The 16,199-nt window shown below is 29.1% G+C and overlaps 1 protein-coding gene across 2 annotated transcripts in view; it reads left to right on the top strand.

Annotated features, from left to right (window-relative positions):
* Window positions 1-16,199, top strand: part of Tpst (tyrosylprotein sulfotransferase) — a 297,586-nt gene that overhangs the window by 81,864 nt on the left and 199,523 nt on the right. Inside the window, exon 3 of one of the 2 annotated variants that reach the window (XM_088196429.1) lies at window positions 105-138. The exons of the other annotated variant lie outside the window; for it this stretch is intronic. The gene's annotated coding sequence lies outside the window, so the exon portion shown is untranslated. The remainder of the gene's footprint in view (window positions 1-104; window positions 139-16,199) is intronic. 2 annotated transcript variants of the gene reach the window in all.

Genomic DNA, 16,199 nt, shown 5'->3' with positions numbered 1-16,199 from the left:
ACAAAGACATATTTGTATCTTAGTGCCTTTTTTATAGGAACGTTAGCACGATTAATTAATAAAATTATTATTTCTATATTAAAAATATTTTTCTATTATTTCAGGTAAATCGTGTTTTAAAATCTTCCCATCTATCAAGTGAGTAGTTTTAAAGAACATTTTAATTGCATTTTATTTTTCGTATTTTCGTAGACACTTTTATGGTCTTATCATCGATGCGCTTTTACGCCTTTTCTTTGAAAAACAGTTTTACGACCTTTCTGAAGGGTTACTCAACCCTTTTCGTTGTATATATTTTTTTAATAATAAATATATAAATTCATTCTTTCTATTTACTGTGCTAATTTCCTCCAGGATTTGCGTTCATCATTATTACCGTCATCAAATTTCCCTTGGGTAAATTAGACCATCAATATTTTTCACTCCCACTTTTCATGAAAGGCATTAAAAATATTTATTTTTCTCATCTGCGTGTACATTCTAAGATTGAAATCCGGAAAGCGGCTTCTTTTTTAATTTATTTTCTTATAAAGACGGATTTATCAAATGTACATATATCTGAATTTTAATGGAAAAATATAGTATACTTATATAGATATCTATGTATCGAAAGAAAAACTCAATTCAATTGCGTATTTACAGTCGAATTTATGTTCTCGTTTTATGGCTCATATAAAGAAATTTGTTTTTTTATCAATAAAATTAACTGTTATATTTTTGCTCTGTTTACATAACGTTATATAACGATCATGATTCATGGACAGGTACTTAAACTAAGTGTCAACATGTTTATGAATAAATCTATTAATAGAAAAAAGATTTATAATTCTACTATACAATTCATCTAAAAGTATACTCATTGCTAAATCGCAGATAAAATATCTGCGCTCGCATACTCCTGCCTTACCTGCATCATTGAGATCATATGCGATGTTTTCCATATCGTATATTTATTTTTATAAATATATGTTTAAAATATGTTTGTAAGCTATGCTACTTAGCAATGAAATGGATAATATAAAGTTTAAATTTAATTGACTAATAGAATTTGTATTATTGTCACGAAAAATTATCATTGGATATTTTACAGTATTATTTTTGTTATTGAAAAATAAAGTCATTAAATCTTTAATGACTTTAGTAAAGTACTAACAAACCAGTAATCAAAAGATCGTCGTATTTAGGCTTAATACATCCCCGCCTAACAACGTGATACTTGATGATGCTAAAAAGTAGTCAGTCGATTGTCTATTGACAACATCCTCAACGACTTTTGATCTTTCTGTAAATATAATGAATCCTACTTTATACGAATACTCTGAAACACTTTCAGATCATCAGCATATAAAAATATGCTAAGTTGTTAGTTTCTTCATGTATGTCTTGAATATCTCATGTGTATAAAGAAAAAAAGAACAAAGGATCTATTTTGGTTCCCTGTTGTACTCCAGGATGGAGTGCCGATTGTCATAGCTGGCATACTATGGCGGCGCTTTAATTAATTCGAAAAAAAGCGAATAAGGCAGTTTTAAAAACCGAAGTTGCTTAACTTTCGAAGAAATAGTACATTGATTTACTTTTAATTTAATATTTTTTTAAGATGTAATTCTAAGTTATAAATATGTTGATTGATTTAAAGCTGAGCTTTTAGCTTAAATTATAATAACTGATATTTAAAGTACAAAAAGTGGATATGTGTATGGTCCAAAAAGGACTCGCGAGACAATCTAAATATGTTTTTAGTATTATAAAAAATATTTGAGATGGTAAATATACTCAATGTACTGAATTAATCTTCATATTATCTTCTATCGTAGATAAGTAAAATATTTATATTTTTCTTTATTTCATCTTTAATATAGAATTGAATTATCACTGAACACAAAAAATATAATGATACAAATGAGATATGACAGAAAGCTGAATAACATCGGAAAATCCCCTGTCAAAAGTATTAGATTTGTGTCATTAGATAAGTGTCTGTTTGTTATTTCTAGTGAGTATTTTTAGTCGATAAATAAGGACAAATATCAAACTATTATATTTTTATATTTATTTTACATTACTTAAATAATTATCAGATCAAACTATATTATTAAGAATTGCTTTCAAAATTTGTTGTAATTGAATAAAGTAATGTTAAACTACATTTTAAAACTATACACAAAAATATTTTAGGAAAAAGTACTTTTAACAACATGCACTTATTTTTTTCTTATGCCTAAAAGTTATTTCAAATTTAAAATTAGATTTTCTATGATGTGATTTTTTTGCTTTTGCCTTAAAATTAAAATTATTGATCAACAAAGTATAAACAGTGGAAACCTAGGGTCAAAATCGAGGTCTAAATAAAATTTTATTTAATAATAAATATAATTAGGATTTTAAATATTTGCTATATACCAAATAAATAAATAAATAAAAATTTTAAATTAACTACTATGTATTTTTTTAAATTTTAACTAAGTAACCTTAAAGTAAATTTTAACAATAAACATAAAATAAATAATTTATCGGAAAAACCTAAGACCAAAATATAATATTTGTGTCATTAGATAAAAGTGTCTGGTATTGTTAGTGGGTATTATAAGTTAATAAATAATGATTAATATCAGACTATTTTTTTTCTTGTTTTAAGTGATTAATATAAAGTGATTCTTTATTTGCTGATTTTAAATAAAAATATCTTATTATTAACAAATTTAAATAAAACTTTTTACTTAAAGATCAACAGTTATGCATGAAAATACTTCAATCTAATCAATTTGTGATTTAAGAAGTGCTGAAATGTATTCGGTTTCCTTGCAAGAAACAAAACTTACAATTATTACTGAAAAAGTCTAAAAAATATATATAAAAAGCATTAGTACAAATGCTAAGTAAACGGTTAAAACATATTGGTTTAGATATTGTAAATAATTTACAGAAAATTTTAGGGTTTAGATAATGAACATCTATTTAAATAATATTGTTTTTATAACTACTAATCATGCTCCAAGCATAGTTGAAAAACACATTGGATTTATTTAACAGTATTTTTTCATTGATAATGAAGTAACGTGTGCAAGGAGAGAATTAAAACCATCTACAATTGTGATTACATTTGAGACAAATAGGGCATTACAAACTAAAGGGCGAAAGCCCCGGCGGAGGGCCTCTCTGTAATACGCGGTTCTTACTTTGTAAACCGTTAATATTCCTGGCATTCCGCGAAGATTATTTTTACAAAAATCTTAGAAAAGTACAACTTACTAAAATATTTTTTGGTAAAACATTAATTTTTGAAAAGTACTTTTTATTTCGTTTCAAGAAGTAGTGTTGTCTTATTTTGCGTGGCAAACGGTCGCTACAGTCTTCTTTGAGATATAAGATCAATAAAACGTAAATTATCTTAGGCTGACAAATCTTCAGTGGTTAAATTATAATGTGATATAACACAACATAATATACCTAAACATAAACTTCAAGGATGTGGAAAAAAATCGTTCACATTAATTGAAGCCGGAACAATCATGAAACTCATTTTTTATATATTATAATCTATTTTATTTATTTTTAGAATGAAAAAATATTTCAATACATGGCATATACAATGTTTTTGTCTTTACGTGTTGCAGTAGCACGTAATCGGTCGTCCGTACGTCGCGGTTCAGTTTCTTAAGCGGTTTAATTGGCACGTATTACAGTAGCACGTAATCAGTCTTCAGCGCGTCGCTGTTCAACTTTTAGGTTTCAAGTTGAAAATAAAAAATATTACTGTTTGGCCTTGAAATGACAGCCAGAATGGCATGTGCAAATGTCCCATCGTTACTGTTTACCGTTTGGGAGGAGTTCGTGTGTATTTTATATTCTATAGTTTAGATTATTTTAGACTTCAGAATGTAGATAGGTGAAGGATATGCATTGGCATATTGTTTGAATTGTTATTGTAATAATAACTGCGGATTGTATCGATGGAACATTTGAACGTGCCTCGAGAATTGAAAGATTAAACCTCGAGGATATTCAATCATTTTTCAATTATAAACTTCCACAATTAGAGAGTTTGTTTGTTTTGCCTTCACCGATTCCGCCGTCACTCAGTCAAATTGCTTTTTAAGAGTCAATCCCGTTCGATCGTCGGCTCTTCGCGTTATTTTTCTAGCCCCTTTGACTGTGGCGTTTTTGCCACTGTGAAAAAAATCTTCTCGCAAACAATAAAAGCGTAATGCGTTTGAGCCCCTATTTGTCGGAGGACAAACATCGCGCGCTTTTACCTTTCGCCGCTTTCGTGAAATATTTGCTCAGTTGATTGTTTCTCGTCGTAATGTTCCCCAGTTCTCTGTGTCTGTATACGCCCAAATATCCACTCATGCGAACCATACAACTTTACGAAAAACGTATAAACAAACATGGTGTAATGACTATTTGTCGAAAGCGCGAGTCGAACGAGGGATGATTGTGTGTAAAATGAAAAACATACTCGTAAACATTGGTGAGTATCTATTCTGCTGTATATCTATCACGTGACCTCGTGAAGTATTGATTTTATCCCATATCAAGTTTTTGTTACTTTATAGTATAAAATGACATTTTTACTATTTTAAATCTCTAATTGAAATGGGCTAACAGCCAACGAGTACGCGGTCCGAATCGGCGCTATCCTTTTCCAACCGCTTAATATGTGTTTAAACAAAAACATCGACTTAGATTTTACTGCTTTCGAAAGCCGACTTCTTTTAGTAAAAAACTAATGTTTCACAATAATTTACTTACATGTGGTGAAACGATGTATCTTAATCTTATTTATCAAACTTTTAAACTTCAACGTGAAATACTTATGCATATTTTACACCCATCTATCATTATTTTTACATTTTCCTTCTTATGAATCTTACTATTAAATGCCATTAATTAAGATTTGTTAATATTTAATTTTAATTTATTTGCTTCCAAACAACATTCATATCAAATTTATAATTTGGCATTTCTACTAATTCCTTCCTACTCTCATCTACATTATTAATTAATGAATAATCTGCAAAAGTTTTATTTTACACCTATTAACTACATCCACAATAACTTTAAAATACAACACAATAATCGATCAAATTTAGATTCCTGTGGTACTTCATAAGATACCTCGTCATATTTATTATAATAACGTAGTTCTTAAATAATTTAAACCCTGTATCATCTATTATTTTAACCATTTGTTGCTGACGTTATTAAGATCACTCTCCAAATATTAATGTATTATATTCGTAAAAAAACTTTTTTTTATTCTTTCTGAATCAAATACCATAACATACAGCCCATTAAAAATTATCTGTTTCCTTTTCAATGATGACATCAAATCCGATTATTCTCGCTAAAGTAGAAAATGCTGTTATATCGGATTATGGCAATTAAAAAGGTAAATGCCTTTCATTATATATAATTAGTAGAATGCTTATTATTAAAATCTGAATAGAACTATCGCAGTACTCTTTATTTTATTTCAGCTATTGCTAGTGTATATGTAATTATATTTTTTTTACTTTATGTCTTAATATCTTTAGCTTTACACTATTTAGAATAGATTTACGTATGATTATTTTTTATGTATATTAAACTTCTCGATAATTTGGCTCTTGAAACATTGAAAACAAAAGAGAAAAACCATCATAGTGCCAAAAAATGAAAAGGATTAAATTTTATAAAGGAATTTGTAGCTCTTAGTTCTCAGTATTTTATATAAAGGCATTCCTGGTAGGCAAAAAAGGTATGCATGTAATACATGACTGCCAAAAACGATTTTGCATATTTTCCGTAATATACGATCAAGTTACTAATAATGAAATATCGAAATTAATATTGGATCAGTGTTTTTTTTCTAAAAAATATATATTTTTTAACTGTAGCTTTTCTATTTTAATAGAATAAAATATATTGCATATTAAAATTAATTTTCATATTAATGTATTATATTATTAATTATTATCACTGTTATATGGTATTAAAATCTTTTACTGCTTAAATTTAAATTGTAATCTTTTTCACAGTATAATACTTTTTTTTCATACATCATACTGCGGAAAACATTAGTCAAGATTTAATTAGTCGCTATATTATAGAACAAACGGATTGTTTTTCATCACAACATGTTGCTATGAAACATTGCTATTTTTTTTAATTGCATGCTACTCTTTTCAATATTACAATGTAATATACGATCCAAATAATTGTTATACCCTCGTGAGACGATTCCATCCCTCATATTGCACTTTATAACACATTAACATAATGGCTTCGCCTTTTTTCAAGCACGCGCTAAAAATAAAATTTAAATTAACGAAACGGCCCCAAAGGTAATGGCGCGTGAATGAACAATTTTCATAATAAATTTCGAATAGTGGCGCCTAAGGGGTTAAAGCTGCGGAGCGACACTTTTCACCTCGTTTTCTACTCACCACCCGTGGGTGTGTTTTCACAGGTGCGAAACTAATTACAGACAGGAAGTGCATATGTATAGCCTTTTTCGTTAGGATTGTTTAACAAGTAAATATGTGCACTCAACTACAACGACCATATTAAGAATAATTTGAAATATGGTTTAATCTTGAGAGCTACGGTTTTAAATTGGATTAAGATTCACATCAGCGTATGTAATATAAGCGCATGTATGGTAGCTATATAGGTGAAGTAATTTAGGAGCGTAAGTAAATTGGTTTTCGCAAAAGTCTTATCTTCAGAACAGCATGCACAGTATATGCGGGAGGAATAATTTCTAACACTACTTTCTTGAAAGTTTAATTTGTAAAGAATCGCTATACGTATGTATAATATGCTTGTGTATTCTAAAAGGTACGTGGTTCATATAAAATGGTTACATTTTAAGAATGTACGATTTGGAAAAGGCTCCTAAAATGGTTATCGTTTTTTCAATGATGCCTATTTGTCCTGGTACCATTGGAAACATATGATACCTGAACCCAACCGCTTTGCTTCATAAACTATTTATTCTCGTATCATTGATCTTTTAGTAGTATACATTCAATAGAACGACTTGCATTGTTAGGAATAGACAAATGATTCACTTCCTATTGATTATATAAAACTGGACATTTACACTTTATCACAATTTTACACTTGTAAGTTGTAATAAAACATGTTTATTTACATTTTAACGACTGATATAATACAGATTTTTTTTCGAAAATTATTGTAGAAAAAATGTTATTAATATTTTGCTTTGCTATTTGGAAAATCTGGAGTACAAATTGCTCTGCTTTGTTACTGATTTGTATGCAAGTGCTTTGAAGCTGTTTAGTGAATGTTCACTTAGATACGTAATATGCTTTTATTTACGCCGACGATGAAAATCGATGGATACAACTGAATAAATAAATTTTATGAAATCCTTATGCCTGCACTACACTCTTTGGAAGTTGTCCGAACCGAAGGCGGCCGAGACCTACGACTTCGAGTAAGCGACCACACTACCACAAATTTCATATGCCGTTTGTACGGCGGCCGTGAATGACGTTCGGACGGTGGCCACGTCTGTGACTATCCTAGAATTTGTCGCCATCGATTCTAAATAAGAATTCGTTATGGTGTGACATTTATATAAACCGATCTAGGAAAATACATAAAGATGTTCGAAACGATTTTTTTTAACAAAATCAAGTACCACTGATTATTTTTTAATTATTTCATTTTATATGAAAAAAAAATATAATAACGATATCTCTTAAAAGAATATACTATCAAACATATAATTAATCCCTTTTGGTGCCCTTAAATATTCAAAGATGTCAGTAAGAGTCTGTTGAAGTCTCCGATAAGCATGTGGTATTATAACTTGACCACGTGACTACGATGCAGCGCTCGACATGTGTGTTGACCATAGGACGCCTACGCGCATACTGAAATTCAACCGAGTTACTCGTTCTACCTCAGTTTGCGAAAAACCATATCATTATCTCTCTCACTTTCGTCACTTAACACGCGAGAGAGCGAAAGGGAAATTATCTCACCGCTCGCGCTTGAAAGAGCAGCTCTGACTTCGGTTCCTTTGACTTCGGTCCGCTTGCCGACAATGTTCGGAAGCGCTCGAAGCTGGCCAAGTCGACTGAATTACCCCCACTTTACCTCCCGTTCCCGGTAACCTCAGACAACTTTCGAGAGATTTTAGAGCGGGCAGAACCGTACTCGACCGAAGTAACCCACTATATTCTACTTCCAGAGAGTGTAGTGTAGGCATTAATGTCCGTTGCGTCTTATTTCCTTACGGTCCCGATACAATAATGCATAAGTTTTTGTTTATTTGTATGCTAGACCATAAAATAAAAAGTCATGACCTACTAAAAAATCATGGATTGACTGATATTATATTTTAAAATGTCTATGTAAAGAATACAAGTTGTTTGCTTTGATTAGATCAACTTTCATTTGAGCATGGTTGGTATAGAAAGTCTTGACAAATTGTAAAACCAGATGCAATCTTCATAAACTTTATATAAATCTTAATTGCAATTTTTTTTGTTAGTTACGATTTTTAAAATTTTATAATTTTTAAGTATATAATATATTATTTTATTTATTTATAAAAAAAAAATATTACTAAAACAATGTTTTATAATATATGTAATATTTATTGATTACCATTTTTAGTACAGTTTGTATTAAACGTATGTATTTAAAATATATATACAATATAAAATATTGTTAATCTATGAAAAAGCTGATTGGCATTCAATCAGGTTTGGCTTAAAACTTTTTAATCCTTTGTTTATTCTACGAATTTTTAATTGTTTCGTAAACCGGTGGATAATTTATAATATTTCACCGCATTGGTCATTGGCAACCTAGCTTAACCATTTCCCGGTTACAATACATTTTTGAAAATTATTTAAAAACGGCTGGTACGGACCCACCCTTTCTTATGCAGCTATATAAAAAATGTAGCTATTGCAAAACATTTAAAAATACTCGCATAAATTAAATTTTTAATAAAAAAGACTTGATTTTTAAAGCATGCGGTCCGCATGCCCTTATCTCTCATTCACTCTCGTCACTTAACACGCGAGCGATCGAGAGGGAAAGTATCTCACTTCCCGCCCTTGATATGTATGTATATGTATATTTAAGAATATGTCCATATTTATGAAAAATATTGTCTGTTTATATCACAGGTCAACATAATTTTAATTTTAAAATATTTCACAATTTTATTAATAATTTACATTGGTATGATATACTTACATTTGCTAATTTTACACAATTTTTTACTATAAAATAGAGAAAAATATATACAGTTGGAATTTAAAGTAAAATTTATTTGACAACCAAACAATTTATGTTCAGAATAACCATAATTATCATGCCTTTTTGTAGCGTGATTAAAACCAAAGAATTCACTTTTCCTATTAAATTTAACGAATAATAGTAATTATAATGTTAGATTAAATCAATTTAATATAAAATACTTACCATAATCTTATATAAGGGTCGTGAATATTTTATAGTTCTTACAACAGTACGTTGTAAGAACTTTGTGTACGACAGTATTATAAATACAAAGGTATACGTATGTATGTAATATTATACACAGAAGTCAGTGACTTTCAATACTCGTGGGCTAAATTTAATTATAGTTATCTAACTAAACCGTAAAAAAACAGGTTCATTTTGCCGCGCAGCGCAAATAAAATTAGTATGAGGCAGTAAAATAATTATCTGTTATTTTTATTTTCAATTTTGGTAAAAGAGTGTTTTATTTTTGATACAGTAAGTAAGAGTAAATATCATACTATTTTATTTCACTTTTTTCTTACACACATACATATATTTGCTGGTAAAAAAATGTCTTTATAAAATAACTATGCCAAATAAAACCGACATTTTATCCTATATAATTTATTTTTGTGGCAAAAAAATTGATTTACGGCATTTCCATACAAAAATTGATGTCTAAAAATAGCTTGTAATAAAGTTATCTCGACACGTATAATTGCACTTTGACCCTAGCCCTAAGGCCAATTAGCCACAGTTGCCCCCAAACAACGCAAACAACCGCGTCGTGTAATTGATTAGGGCAATTCGAGCTCTCATCCTTGGTGGCGGTCGTTTGTTGCCAGCTTGCCTACCGACCTTAGCGCTCCTTGTTGCTCCAATCAAAGGGAAAATTAACTAAACGCCACCTTTCGACCCTATTTTTTTGCTACAGAGGACCCTCGATTTCAGCGGTAGGACGCATAAAAGTTTCAGAGCTCGGACCTCCGGTAGGGCGATTTGGGGTCGGCTCTCCAGGAAGGTCGCTTATGCTAAATACGGTTTAACGCCGCGAGGAAATTCCTTTATAGTGTCAAAATGCCGTATAGTAGCAACGTGTAACAACAATTTGTTACGGCGTGTGTACAATTTGGAAAAAACCTCGCTTGATAAGGGTCTAACTGACTTCTGTGCTATTTTTTAAAGACTAGAACTTTTTAGTAAAATTTAAAATAAAATTATTTTAACTAATAATACTATTAAAGAATATGTATAATCACAGTTTTATAGACGATTTATATAAGGTCTATATATATCGTCATTTCCCACTTTATTTTCAAAATATGAGTTTTACTCCTCACTTAACGACCGAGTTTCGTTCCTACGTCTAAGTCGTTAATTGAAGAGCTTAATCGGATTTCTTTATCCTAAATAGCGATGAACAAAACGAATTATATCACATAAAAATACAATCAGCAGAAAAATATATAAAAAAGGTGTACCAAAAAAATTAAAGATCATTCACAAAAAAATAGTGTTATCATTAGTTACTAAGAGGGTTTTATATTTCTTTAGTCACCAATGTTTTTATCGGAGTTATCAGCAGGGTTATCAGGAACTGTAGAGGGCCCAATTAGGGAGATTTTTTTTATGAAAATTGATTTCAAAAATATACATACAATGTTCAAAAGCATACTACTAGTTCATAAACATTTATATCGTTTACAATTATTAAAGCTATTTAATAAAATAAAATAATAAATTATTTATACTTATAAATTAATTTAAGGAAAAATACATAAAATCTTTTACAAATTCAAAAAGAAAAGAAAAAAATAATATATAAAATATTACACATACAAAATTATGTAATTAAAAAACCTAAACCTACAGACCTGTAGCTAATGACATTACAATAGGTATATCTGCATCAAAGTAATATGTGCTTAGGCATTTTATGTTTGTATTTGAATTAATTTTAGTTTTGTCATAATCATCGCTTTTTGAGATTAGTAGATTTGAATGGTCTTGCGAGATACTTACATAGTATTTTTTAGTTTATAATAACAATGCTCCTTAATAAATTGAATAATCCTCAAATAGAGCTTTCTCCATTCATACATTCTTATTTGCACGTTAGAGGTTCTTGGAACGATAGATGAGGAAAGGCATTGCAATAATACCGGTATTACCGATAAAAAATACAGTCAATACCGGTATTAACATCATTATTATTATTTTTATTAAATGATAATAAAAAAGAGCAAAAAATAATGTTTATTTATTTAAAGTCGAACTGAATGCTTTATTGTTAAATTTATGCTGTAATTATTACAGCATAAACTTAACAATAAAACTGACTGATAGTCATTTAAAAAAGTTTTTGACTATTGGTGCTTCTAAATCAGCATAAAATATTAATAAAATAATGGAATGATCTACAAAACAAGCACATCTATCTCATTAAATATTTGTTTTTATTTGTATCTATTTTAATTTTTGTTTGATACTTTTATATATCTTCATAAATAATAAAAAAATGAATAAGTCATAATATTATTTTTATTTTTTTTATATCTGGCCCACCCATAGTTAAATAAATTTTCACATGCAGCCGTATCTCTAAATAGTTGAGGGAGCCTTGCTGTAATATATTGTTGAATGATTGACACATGCTTATGAATATTTCGAAAAATCCAATTTATTGAAGATGTAGTAACGATTGTAGTCTTCATATTTTTTTTGAGAAATATAATAAACGAGCATGTAAAATTTCGACTTAAATTGGTGATATTTATGACTAATTAACCGTTTGTTTGTTTATGCATATTTGTGTTTCAAACATTTTAAAAATCTTTCTTACATTCAGTTACTTCTAAAAATACTTTATACGCCGATCCTTTATTGCGTTGTTTACAAGTACTAAAAAATTAATGAGACAACTGTGTAAAAAAACATTTTTCCTATTTATTTTTTCATTTTCATTCATTTATTATTGTATATTGTCGAAAAAATATTTTTAAAATACGGGAGGTAAATCTTTCTTCTTTTGAAACAAAAAGTCTAGAAATTCATCATCTTTGATCGACCGCTTCTGATGCATCATAATGATTTTATAAAACAAGCAAAATCTCATTTTAATTTAACCCATTAAAATAGTTTTGAATTTTAGCATATCGATGACGATATATTGTTACTCCGTCACGAGCAATTTTTTTTTTATATGTTAATACATAGCTTTATATGAGTCCTAAAAAAACAAGGAAACTTGCTTTTTGAGAAAGAGCATCCCCGGAATTACCGACTGGAACTAATAGCTGAAGCTAAAAACTGAATCAGCCGGAATTATTTAGTGAATATAACGTTTACGCTTTATTTTATTCTTAAGCATGGTATATGAAGAGATAACCACAGAAAATTTTCCTAGTTCAGTGCATCTCCGCGCTGGAGAGCTGGTTGTTATGTGAGAACTATTAATATATTTTTAAAGCACAATTTGTATGGTTTTGACAATCAAAAATGAAAAAATCTGTGAAAATTGTTTTTAATGGGTTATCATTTTAATGTAGAATTTCTTCTTAGCAATATAAGATTTATAATATCCATTGAAAGACTCTAGTTATCTTAATTAAGCACGATTTAAAATCAGGGGTATTAAACACACTAAACATTTTTTTTGTCATAAATATATATTAACTAAATTTGTATATATAACTGAATAGTCAAGTCTCGAATTTGCTATTGTATATCATCAATCTTATTTTATGAAAAAAGAAAATCAGATTCATATTACTTTTGAACACTTATTTGTTAAGAACTATATTTTTATATTAAAATAACTGAATTTTTGAATATAAATTAGTAAAACACTCAACTTGAGAGGGAAATTAATCGGCGTATAAAAAGTTGCCGGTCGATTGAATAAACGGATTTTTACACCAGATGAACTCTATTCGTGTTGAGCGCTAAATTAATTATAACACTGCACGCTATTTATATTTTTACTGAGGGGAGTTATTATTAAACGAAGTGAAAACCGTAAACCAAGATCCCATAAAAAAACAAACGGAACAACATACGTATTATATTATATATGTATATATGCGATCGAATTTCTTTCATAACAATTGTTTGTTAATTATTAAACAGAAAGCTTTGTCAAATTATATATTTCTGTTGAAAGGGAATTATCGAGTTTTGATTTTTCAAAACATGGCGTAATTCATTTGCTTTGTTTTTCGCTTCTTTATTATATTTTTATATTGTTTTCTGAATACTAAATCGAACAATATTACGCAGAATAAGTAAAAAGCCGATTTGAATCGAAGCCTCTTGTTCGCCCACGTTTAATTTGTCTCGTTTTATGCTATGGTTGCCAATTTTTTATATATAAAAAAATGGAATATATTAATTTAAAAGTGTATATGTATACATTGTTTGCCAATGTGACACAAAAGCAAATTAATTATTTCAAATAATATTTTATTCTTATATACATAAATCCCCATAGCTCAGTAAAATATTCAATACGCATATAAATCACTAAAAATAGAATATCACATATATAAACTTCCAATGTTCAACATACGTATTTAAATAAAGTGTTTTTTTAATTCATTAAAATTAGATCCATACTGAACCATCAAAAATCCTTAAAATATATAGTTTATTTATTTCCTTAATAAATGTGGTCAGGGAACAAAGCTTTGCTTTAAAAAATATTAAATAATGAGGCTCGATTATATTTTAGGCAAGGAAAGTTAAGCCAAAATGTCAACAAAATAATTTAGAAACATTAAGTAATAGTTAAATACAATATATAATTTTTAAAGCAGTTTTAATTAGGTGTTTTTATACACTAATATATATACTTCGGTATGGTATTTTATGGAACGTTAATCGTTTTTAACTTTTAACATAGCAACGACGATATATTGTTACTCCGTCATGAGCAAAAAAAATATTTTTATTAGTAGCCTTATATGGGTTCTAAAAGAACCCAAGATAAACGCAATTTCAATCAATTCAGCTGGCAACCCTATTTTATGCACGGTCACTTGCGAGTTTTTTGTTGCTTAGTAATCTTCCTACACTTTTCTAAATCGAAACATACGTAATTGTCACATTTTTGCATTTTCAATCGTGAAACCTAACGACCAGATGTGGCTTGGTGAAAACATTTTAGATTTGTATTGATTTTCACAAATTGAAGTAATATATGGGAAAGGGCTTTATTTATATAAATAATCAGCATTCTATATCACTAAATGTTGTATAAAGGTTTAAAAAATTCATTAGTTATACACTAATGCAACATTATAAAAATAAAACCATTTTTAATATAAGGCTTATTAAATATATATTTACTAAAGTCAGACTTTTTACAAAATTTATTGCTATTTGGTCTGATAAATCGCCTTGATTCCAATAATTTAATGTTGATATTTCGTGTGTCGTTGTTGCGAAGGTTTCAAGGAAAGTCTGAAGACTCTGATGAAACAAGTTCAAAGTGTATCATTAAAGGTTTTGAGGTCTTAATTAAACTATCGGTAACAGTAACTTCAATGTTTGTTTATAAACTTTATAGACATGATGTAAAACATTTTTATATATCCGTTGAAGATCGATATCAGAGTATCGGTGCTTTGACGGATCGTATGGTACAGAATACTTTTTTGTTATGTGTTGAAATAATAAGACATTTCGTTTTAAAATAACTTGATAGTGCTACATAAACTACAAGCTTATACTAAATAACAGTAAATTAAAATACATTTAAATCAGCTGTTTTTTATGGATAGTGTATGCAAAAGTGCATATAAAATAAATAAACATCAAAAGTAATTTATACGATATCATTTTGTTTATTTCCGATTCTCACAGCAGCTCTCCTCTTTGCTTTATTTTGTATTCTGATTGATGTATTATTTTTCGTTTCTCTAGCTTCCACAGTAACAACTCGTTCTGCACCATTTCTCATTCTGATTGATGGCTTTGATTTGATTTTCCTAAAACTTACCAGAATAATTGTATTTTATTCTTATGCGCAAACATAAGATCAATATATTTTTGTTGTAATTTCATAGTTAATAGCTCGCAATCTGGGTTATAAAATTATTCAAATTATTTCTCACAGATTTTATAATATTAATAGTACTTGTAAAAGTACACGTCATGTTGAACAAAAAAAAATCTGTTAGAGAATTCACTTTACAGCCACCGATTAGCATTTTCTCTGCGCCTCTGATTTTAAATATTCATTTACCGACTCTCTGGCATCCGCGTTCAAAACGAAATTTACCCTTTTTAACTTGGAGCTTTATTACCAATTTATTTTTGGCCTTTTTTGCCGTTCGGGTCAATTATTCCTCGCTAAGCAGCGCACCCGCGCTTATTAAGTACGCCATCAATAACGGCCGACCTAGCCCCGGAATATTTCGGTATTCCTCGTTAATTTGGAGTGGAGCGCTCCGGGCGCCGCTGCACTCCGTTCCTGGAAAATTCCTGGAGAGCCTAGGAGGCGTTAATTGCTCGGTGGCCCGCGGCTATTATTACTGTTAAGGGCAACCTCGAGTATGCCACGGTATCGACGGGGGCTAAACTAAAACTTTCAACGTCTACTATCAATTAATTATTAATATAGAATTGTAGCACTAACTGTATGGGCAAAATATTTTTTTTAATATGTGTGGAATGATATGGTTTAGTTGATCGGCGCCTCGCCGGTCAGTGTCTCTCAGTATGTATATAAATAAATATAATTGAACACGCTTTAAATTTATCTTTTAAAATTTAATAATACATATTTTAATTGTATTTATTAATTTTTTTTAAATTTATAATTTTAATGTATAAAATTGTAGTCGTATAATGAGTTATTTCTTACTCATGCGGAATTACGCAAATAAATAAATAAAAAGAAAAAATCGCGAATAAATTACATCTTTTGAAATCTTAAATAA

This window comes from Plectrocnemia conspersa, unplaced genomic scaffold, assembly GCF_051122295.1.
Source record: "Plectrocnemia conspersa isolate PC_06_02 unplaced genomic scaffold, ASM5112229v1 ptg000011l, whole genome shotgun sequence".
NCBI lineage: Eukaryota > Metazoa > Arthropoda > Insecta > Trichoptera > Polycentropodidae > Plectrocnemia > Plectrocnemia conspersa.
This window is presented reverse-complemented; position numbering and strand designations above follow the sequence as displayed.